Source organism: Monopterus albus, unplaced genomic scaffold (genome assembly GCF_001952655.1).
Source record: "Monopterus albus unplaced genomic scaffold, M_albus_1.0 scaffold6.1, whole genome shotgun sequence".
Taxonomy (NCBI): domain Eukaryota; kingdom Metazoa; phylum Chordata; class Actinopteri; order Synbranchiformes; family Synbranchidae; genus Monopterus; species Monopterus albus.
The window spans coordinates 1002644-1011946 of NW_018127886.1; positions in this window are offsets into that span (position 1 = coordinate 1002644).

A 9303-nucleotide genomic window follows, 5' to 3' on the forward strand; every position below is an offset into this window, starting at 1 on the left:
GCCCTGCGATGGATTGGCGACCTGTCCAGGGTGTACCCCGCCTTCGCCCGATTGCCGGCCGGGATTGGCTCCGGCCCCACCCATGGCCCCGTTCAGGGACTAAGTGGTAGAAAGTGAATGAATGAACATTGAAAGTGAAGGAGAACCCTAAGAAGCCAAAGACACTTGCTAAATAAAGGGGGGGAAAGGGAAATGTTACAAGGCTAGGGGATATTATGCCAAAATGTCTTATGATCCTTCATATTTTGCTGGAGTAATAACTCTGCTGTGTCAGTGTAATGTCATGGTGGTGGGTTGTATTACTATTTCTTTTATAAGATACTATCCTAATATAAAAGAAACAGAAAGAAAAGTAAACGGTGCATTAATCTGGATTCAAAAAAATAATGTAATCTAAGAATAGCTTCAGACTTTGGTAGCCTAATGCTTGAATTTTTGGCTGAGCACAAGAACTTTTTGGTGTGTTTGAGCTCCATGACAATAATGATGAATATGTTGATTAAACACTATGATGTCAGGTTTATGTTAAAGTCAGTTGCCTGTAAAGTAACCGCTGTACATCAGCTGCAGAGGTGGCCTGAAGTGGTTACCTGCAATGTCATAACTACAGCAGGCCAGAGTGTAGTGTAGTGAACCAACAAGACCATTACACTGTTTCAATTTGTATGTGTGATTTTCAACATTTCAGTATATGATTTGCTGTAATGTAGATGCAATATATTCTGGAATTTTAAATCATGGCTTCTCTGTTTTTTTATGTGCTCTCATGAGTTTATAGAAGATGTGTTTTTGTTTTGACACATGTCTGGTTGTGTGTGCAAGTGTATTTTCTCCTTATCTTCACTTGTGTTCCCCTTTAAGGAAGAAACTCTCTCATGTTATATAAGTTTTCGTATTTACTTTCAATAACCTGTCTCTGCTTTCACTGTAACATTAGTGCAACACACAGAGACTTAAGGGTCACATCAATAACACATGTGTGGCAATGGAGTAACCGTATCAGTGGATATCTTCCAGACATCAATAGGATACCAGTCTCTGGTTAACACTGAGTAGTCTCCTAGCTAGCTTCACCTGATATCGTCTGTCTAGGTTCCCCTCAATAACTTACTTTGGGCTGAAAAAGGCTCCTGTAATCTAAAGCTATGGATTCAGTAAGTACTTGAGAGAATAATCGACATTAGAACAACATTTCCTGTTTTATTTATCTCACAGTCACCAACAAGATCCTAAAAAAAGCAGTTGCTTCTTTCAAGTGTGATGTAGTGTGAAAAGCAACAGTCTTTATGGTATAAAAAGTGAATTTACTTTCTTCATGCCAAATAACAATTAAAAATGTGTTAAGCATATTTATATTAAAAGACTGGTAGGTAAAGATTTGGACATGTTACTGGCAGAGTATTGAAGGAACACAGTGGTAATCAGAGTGAGACAAATTTGAAAAGGGCATACCCATCCAAAATGCTAAATCTAAATATTAGCATTAAATCAGCCAGAGCTAAAACAGCTTTGATATTAATCCTATGCTGATTTATCCAGAATGTGTGTGTGTGTGTGTGGGAGATCTGGTATTACTCATGTTGTGGGGACATAAATCAGTTTATACCTTCACACTGTGGGGACTAGACATTCTTATGAGGACAAAAATAAGCCCCCAAAGCATAAATCAGTTTTAGAATAATGACTTGGTTAAAGGTTTGGATGAGGTGACACTGAGCCTTCCCTTAGTTATGCCGCTATAGGCCTAGACTGATGCTGTCCTCTCCCCTCACTCTCTATGCATCTATATGCTATCTATATTACATGCCATTAACTGCGTGTCTCTTCACTCCTGTAGTGTGTCTTCTCGCTCTCCCTGTACTTTTCTGCAGGTAGCCCTGGCTCCAGAGCTTTATGTTTCTGATGAGCCACACTGGCCACATCTACCTGCCAAGTGTTCTTTTCTTTTCTCTCTCCTCTATCCACTCACTCCAACCGGTCGAGACAGAAGGCTGCCCACCAAGAGCCGGATTCTGTCGGAGGTTTTTCTCAACAACAATAATAATAATAATAATAATAACAATGCCTAGACCTTACTATATAAAGTGTCCTGAGATGACATTTGTTGTGATTTGGCGTGATACAAATAAAACTGAATTGAACTGAATTCAACATTGTTCTCTGAAGTAGTTCTATTATAATTTATCAATCTATAATGAAATTTAATGAACTCTAATGTATTATATTATTGTCTGTCAGTTAATATACATGCATAGACTATACCCTCCACTGTGTGCTCTGACTTAACACAACACTCCCACATGTATGTAAAACAGGAACAAACTGGAACCTAACCATGCAGTATAATGAGATTTGGGCAACAGTTCTAGTGAGTGTGGGTCATACACACATGCAGCAACACTCATGATCCTGTTTGTCAAGGTGACAGCAGGAGTGTTATCTTTTGCATGTTTGAAGTTAATCTGCTGGGACGATATAAAATTAAACTGACTGCGCTTCCACACAGACACATCTACCACACGTGACAAAAAAAATATACACTTTTATATAATTATGCATTACATAAATGCAGATTTCTTATGATGTTCCATATAATGCCTACTCTGCGCTAAAAAAAGGAGAAAGTGAATGTGGATATTATTAATTTTGGAGAAGAGGAGGTGAACACAGAAAAGCTGACCACTTTTATAAATTCTCTAAACATAAAGGACTCTGCGCTACCTTATAGCACACCTAAACAGAGTGTCAAAGCAGGCAGAAGAAAACAAGATGACTGCAAGTAACCTGGGCATCATCTCTAATATGTCCTTTAGTCAAAACTAAAGGACATACTTTAGGTAGGCAGTAAAGACAACGTACTTTGGTACATTGTCTTTACTGCACTTTCTCCGTTTTATTATTCAAGTGCAAATTAAGTAAACTACATAGTGTCCTGTATCAAAAAGAGGACAAGTGTGTGTGTGTGAGTGTGTGTATGTGTGTGTGTGTGTGTGTGTGATCAAAGGGCTGAAACTGCACGATGCTTAAAGATGCATGAGAGTCCTTCAACATTAACGAGATACTCTGATGGAAAGTTCCACTACAGTGTGAAAGGTATGTGGAGCGAATGAGGAGCCAGACAGCAGGAGGGCACAACAGGCGTAGGATGGAGAGATAGGAGAGAAGTGGCACACATTTCTGTTCAAACTGGGGCCTCCCTCCTCTGAGCATCTTGCTATGTGTGTGTGTGTGTGTGTGTGTGTGTGTGTGTACGGTGATAATACCCCACCGTCACAGTGTTCACACACACACAGTAAGGGAACACCCAGATTATAGACTTACTAGCCTAGGGAACAAGTCAGTTGGATTTTTCTTATTGTTTGAGCTTTTCATACAAAAACAAAGTGTTCACAATTTTGCTATTTGGATTGAATTTAATGTTTTCAAATTAGTGTGAAAAGCAAAATTAGCAAAGATGTACATTTTATAACGTCAACTCTCAAACTATAATTTGTCAGTGTTGCCATAACAACAAGCTGGCTTACAATAGTGTTATTATTGTGATTATTTTTATAACTTTGGTCAGCAGGACTTCCTAGTTTAGCAAGTTTTACAAATAAGGATGAGAAATGTTTTAAAGCAACATATATGCCATTCAAATAATCAAATGTCCATGTTGAGGTGGCTCGGGCACCTGTTTAGGATGCCCCCTGGACGCCTCCCTGGGGAGGTATTCCGGGCATGTCACTCCAGGAGAAGGCCTCAAGGCAGACCCAGAACACGTTGGAGAGACTATGTCTCCCGGCTGGCCTGGGAACGCCTTGGGGTTCCTCCTGAGGAAGAGGAGGTGTGTGGGGAGAGGGAAGTCTGGGAGGCTCTGCTCAGACTACTGCTCCTGCAACCCGGTCTCGGATAAAGCGGACGAAGATGGATGGATGGATAATCAAATGTATATACAGCAGCCCAAATAAGCAATAAATATGTTTAAATAGAAATAATGGTATGACTTTTTATACTGTACAGCTAATATGGGTTCAAATTACAGTAATAACACATTTTGTCAATCTAAAATCCTTTGTCTATAGGCTTTGACAAATAGGACCTGGTTTTCAGAACTACACTGAATAGACATAGTGGCAGCTGTTGTCAAGGTTTTTCAACTGCCGGGCTTGTGACTTTTCCTGCTTTCTTGCAAATCTGCCCGGGGAAAATAAAAATGCAATGCTTGTTACTCAATCATTATCACTACTGACGTATACTCGAGAAAGGTCTTTAACCCACAGATGTTCCGGGAAGTGGTTGTACTGGCTATGAATATGTTTCATTGTGTCACTGTGAAGCAGTGCACTGGAACACCTTTCCACTAAATTATGTGCCAGCGATGATCTTGCGAGACCAACTCGGAACAAAATTGCGGTTCATTGTAGCCAGTCATGGGACCATTAATATGTTCTGATGTACATTTGACACACAAATGTGTACCAAATTGTAAATGACAAATCATTTGGGTTTTCTCTGAATAGCTGTCATCCCTGCTCCAGAGAAATGACAAACATGGAAAAGAATTTGTCATTTTACAATACTATAATTTATCACACTTTTAAAAACAACTATAGCAAGAAAAGGGTGGATTTTTCTTTCTGGGAAGATAATACAGGTGGATAATATACAACAATGGATTTCTTGATATAATTAGCAGATGTCATCAGGGAATCTAGTGCCCACCACATGTTGATATATGATTACAGTTGCATTGTTTAACATGCATAGAATTAAAATCATATGGTTTTAATCCTGTATCACTTAGAGTATATTTACCTTTATTGGCAGCTAAAGAGCCCTTTTGCTGTTTTATAAACTGTTGGTCACACCCACTTGACATCATCCTGTGAATTTCTGGTATTTAAGAGCTAATAAGAATTGTTAACTGAGCTAATAACAATTTTTGATTTTTAAAGATAAAAAAGATTTGCATGTAGGCACTTAATCTTGAAGCAGAACAGTATATGGGCATTACACTGCAGCATATCACTCACTAGGAAATAGTACCTTCTAAATTAATGGATGATTAGATGAAATAATGAGATGTCAAGAGACGAGAGAGGTGAAGAGAAAAATAGTCAGAATTTAAACAAATGAAGCAGTGCCAGTTTGTTTTACAAGGAACAGTCATTCACTGATGCCAGGCATCATCACTGTTCCATCTAATCAAGGGAGCTCTAAATTTGGAAGATGGAGGAGGAGGAAGAAAAGATTAGAAACAGAAAACTGTCTGTTACTGTATATACTCAGATGATTCAGTGGGTCTGAGATCACACACACACAAAGGCAGACTCATCCATTAAAGCATGTATGTTCTCTCTAGTGAAACCTGTCAACATCTGTGCACAGCCCTAACCCTTGGGAGCTATTGGGGTCATTGCCTTGCTCAAGAACACTTTGATATGTGGACAGGAGGAGCTGCAGATCAAACCCTCAGAGTCAGATCCAGTTTATGAATATAAGTAAAGCACAGTGTATTCAAGGTGTGGCTACTATTCAGTGTGTACTATCAGGCCTTCTCTGTGTGCCACATATGATATAATGATCAGTTGCTGCAATATCAACTGCTGCCATTTTTTGAATTCCCTTCCCTTTGTATTTTATGTCTGATTCATGTTAAACTAATTAGTTGTCAGTTAGACATAGACAACAACCCTCCCGCCTCAGTCCCACTTGACCTCTTGTCCCCTCCCTCCTCGGTATCTTAATCTCAAATGTCCCCCTGCTCGTGTGCCGTCACATCACTCTGTTCATCCTGTTGCCAGGATTAGTTAATTAGTCAAAAGGTCATGTACCTGTAGAGCTTTCATCATAAAGGAAACAGGGCACAGCCAGTGTACTAATTTTAGCCATGTCACTCATTTCCTCAAATCAAATATTTATGGCCTTTGACACTGCAGGGGTAGAACAGAAGAAGAGATGAGTGACAAGGACAGAAGAGAAGAGGAAATTAAACGCGGTTTATTGGTTTTAAGAAACGTTTTTTCTTTTCTGCATATCCTGAATGTATGAACACCTGTTGTACATGTGTCAGTGTTGAGTGACATGGATACTACACAGTGTTTCTGCTCTGCCTCTACAAAATCAGCTGGTTGCTGGCTGACAGGCTGGATCAGTGGCTAGTGTCAGACAGGAGCAGATGTGTGTGTTATCCCTATGATCCATCCACACTCATTATATAAGGAGATCTATTTGCAGGTAACATGCCATTTATTTGAAAAGGACATGGAGCACAGAGATCAAATGGTCTCTTCCATGTCTGTGAAAACACATGTTACCATTCAGGCAGCAGTGCAAAAGTGGATTAACTACTAAATGAGTTTGTGATGTAGCTTGAGGGATAAAACGCAATTTGTGATAAGCAACACGCCCAGTTCAGGTCTGCCTGGGCATCCATTTTCTCTTTCTTCCTTTCCTTTCTCATCTTTCTACTATCTGTAGCAAATAATGTACTTCTGTCTATTAAAAATGTTTTCCATTTTGACCACTAGAAAAAGATGTTTATAAAGGTTTTTTATGCTACGACATGAGGAACGATGAAAATACATTATACAAAACAAATAGGAGCATCACCTTTGGTTTTTTGTTTTGTTTTGTTTTTACAGTTATACTGTATAGTTGTCAGCAGTTATACCTTAACTGTGGATGTGACCGTATGTGCAGTTTTGGAGCACATCAGGCCAAGCCTTCAGTTTCCTAACAAGCATATCTCATGACAACTTAATTGTGACCACACAATATTTGCACATTCATGCTACCAGCAGGAAGAAGCAAACTTTGGTAGCTCATGATTTTTCACCCTGTGCCCCCTTAAATAAAACAAAACCCCCTGTCCTCATCTAATCAGCTGTGCTAAGCCTACAGTGTTTACATTTTGGAGCTTAAAAACTCAGTGGCTTTCTTTACATACGGTGTAACTGAGCAGTCTTTGCAGAATCCTGTGCCTCACATCTTTTCAGAAGAGAAAAACTAATCACAGGGTTTTGAGTTCATCTGCCGTCGTGGACGCTCATGAATTTCCAGCCACTGCAACAGCAGGATGATGGCCATAACTCTAAAACACAGAGATGATTCAAATGCAGTTGAGTTGAAAGTTGTTCCTTAAAAACCACAGCAGTAAGAGAATTTAGTTAAGAGTGTCATCTTACCTGTCCATTATGTTCTTCTGGAGGCTACAGACAATTATCTTCAAAATGAAGCCTGTACATTGTCTCAGGCCATGCCAAGCCCAGAAAACCAACTCTGGAGGCTGCCTGAACAATATCTTCAGTCTGGAAGAGACAGAGAAGCCATACTGTGCTACATCAAGTCAAATTATAGTGTATTTCTAATCAGCCCCTCCTCTAATGGGTGTTAGTCTCTCTGTACAAGAGAACAATAACCATAGCTGCTTTAAGACCCAGATGCTGCAACACTAGACAGGAATAGGACTAAAATTAAGTTCAGTCTTTACTGAAAGTTTGCTCGGTAAAAGACGTTGCTCAAAAGGTGTCCAGCCAATAACACAAATTCTAACAACAGGGAGCTTTTTTTAACACAAAACAAGTAACAGATGTAGGCTGACAATAAACAATAAGTCAGAAACATACAAAAATAGCAATCCTTAGCATGGTTAAAGAGGTCATTAAAAATGAGGCAAGAAACACAGACAACTTGGCAATGCAAACACAATACCTCGTGTGTTTAACCTGCACAAAAACAAAATGTAATAGCAAAGCTATTATTAAGTTTTTTTTTTTAATCCTGGCCGTGGTGTAGTATCAATCTTTTCATCTAACACTTGGTGAGAAGGCAAATAGTGTAATTCACAAAATGTCAGAGTATTCCTTTAAACCCCCTTGAACTTTGCGACCTTTTGCCACATTTCAGGCTTCAAACATAAAGATATAAAACTGTAATTTTTTGTGAAGAATCAACAACAAGTGGGACACAATCATGAAGTGGAACGAAATTTATTGGATATTTCAAACTTTTTTAACAAATAAAAAACTGAATAATTGGGCGTGCAAAATTATTCAGCCCCTTTACTTTCAGTGCAGCAAACTCTCTCCAGAAGTTCAGTGAGGATCTCTGAATGATCCAATGTTGACCTAAATGACTAATGATGATAAATAGAATCCACCTGTGTGTAATCAAGTCTCCGTATAAATGCACCTGCACTGTGATAGTCTCAGAGGTCTGTTTAAAGCGCAGAGAGCATCATGAAGAACAAGGAACACACCAGGCAGGTCCGAGATACTGTTGTGGAGAAGTTTAAAGCCGGATTTGGATACAAAAAGATTTCCCAAGCTTTAAACATCCCAAGGAGCACTGTGCAAGCGATAATATTGAAATGGAAGGAGTATCAGACCACTGCAAATCTACCAAGACCTGGCCGTCCCTCTAAACTTTCAGCTCATACAAGGAGAAGACTGATCAGAGATGCAGCCAAGAGGCCCATGATCACTCTGGATGAACTGCAGAGATCTACAGCTGAGGTGGGAGACTCTGTCCATAGGACAACAATCAGTCGTATACTGCACAAATCTGGCCTTTATGGAAGAGTGGCAAGAAGAAAGCCATTTCTTAAAGATATCCATAAAAAGTGTCGTTTAAAGTTTGCCACAAGCCACCTGGGAGACGCACCAAACATGTGGAAGAAGGTGCTCTGGTCAGATGAAACCAAAATCGAACTTTTTGGCAACAATGCAAAATGTTATGTTTGGCGTAAAAGCAACACAGCTCATCACCCTGAACACACCATCCCCACTGTCAAACATGGTGGTGGCAGCATCCTGGTTTGGGCCTGCTTTTCTTCAGCAGGGACAGGGAAGATGGTTAAAATTGATGGGAAGATGGATGGAGCCAAATACAGGACCATTCTGGAAGGAAACCTGATGGTGTCTGCAAAAGACCTGAGACTGGGACGGAGATTTGTCTTCCAACAAGACAATGATCCAAAACATAAAGCAAAATCTACATTGGAATGGTTCACAAATAAACATATCCAGGTGTTAGAATGGCCAAGTCAAAGTCCAGACCTGAATCCAATCGAGAATCTGTGGGAAGAACTGAAAACTGCTGTTCACAAACGCTCTCTATCCAACCTCACTGAGCTCGAGCTGTTTTGCAAGGCGGAATGGGCAAAAATTTCAGTCTCTTGATGTGCAAAACTGATAGAGACATACCCCAAGTGACTTACAGCTGTAATCGCAGCAAAAGGTGGCGCTACAAAGTATTAACTTAAGGGGGCTGAATAATTTTGCACGGCCAATTTTTCAGTTTTTTATTTGTTAAAAACGT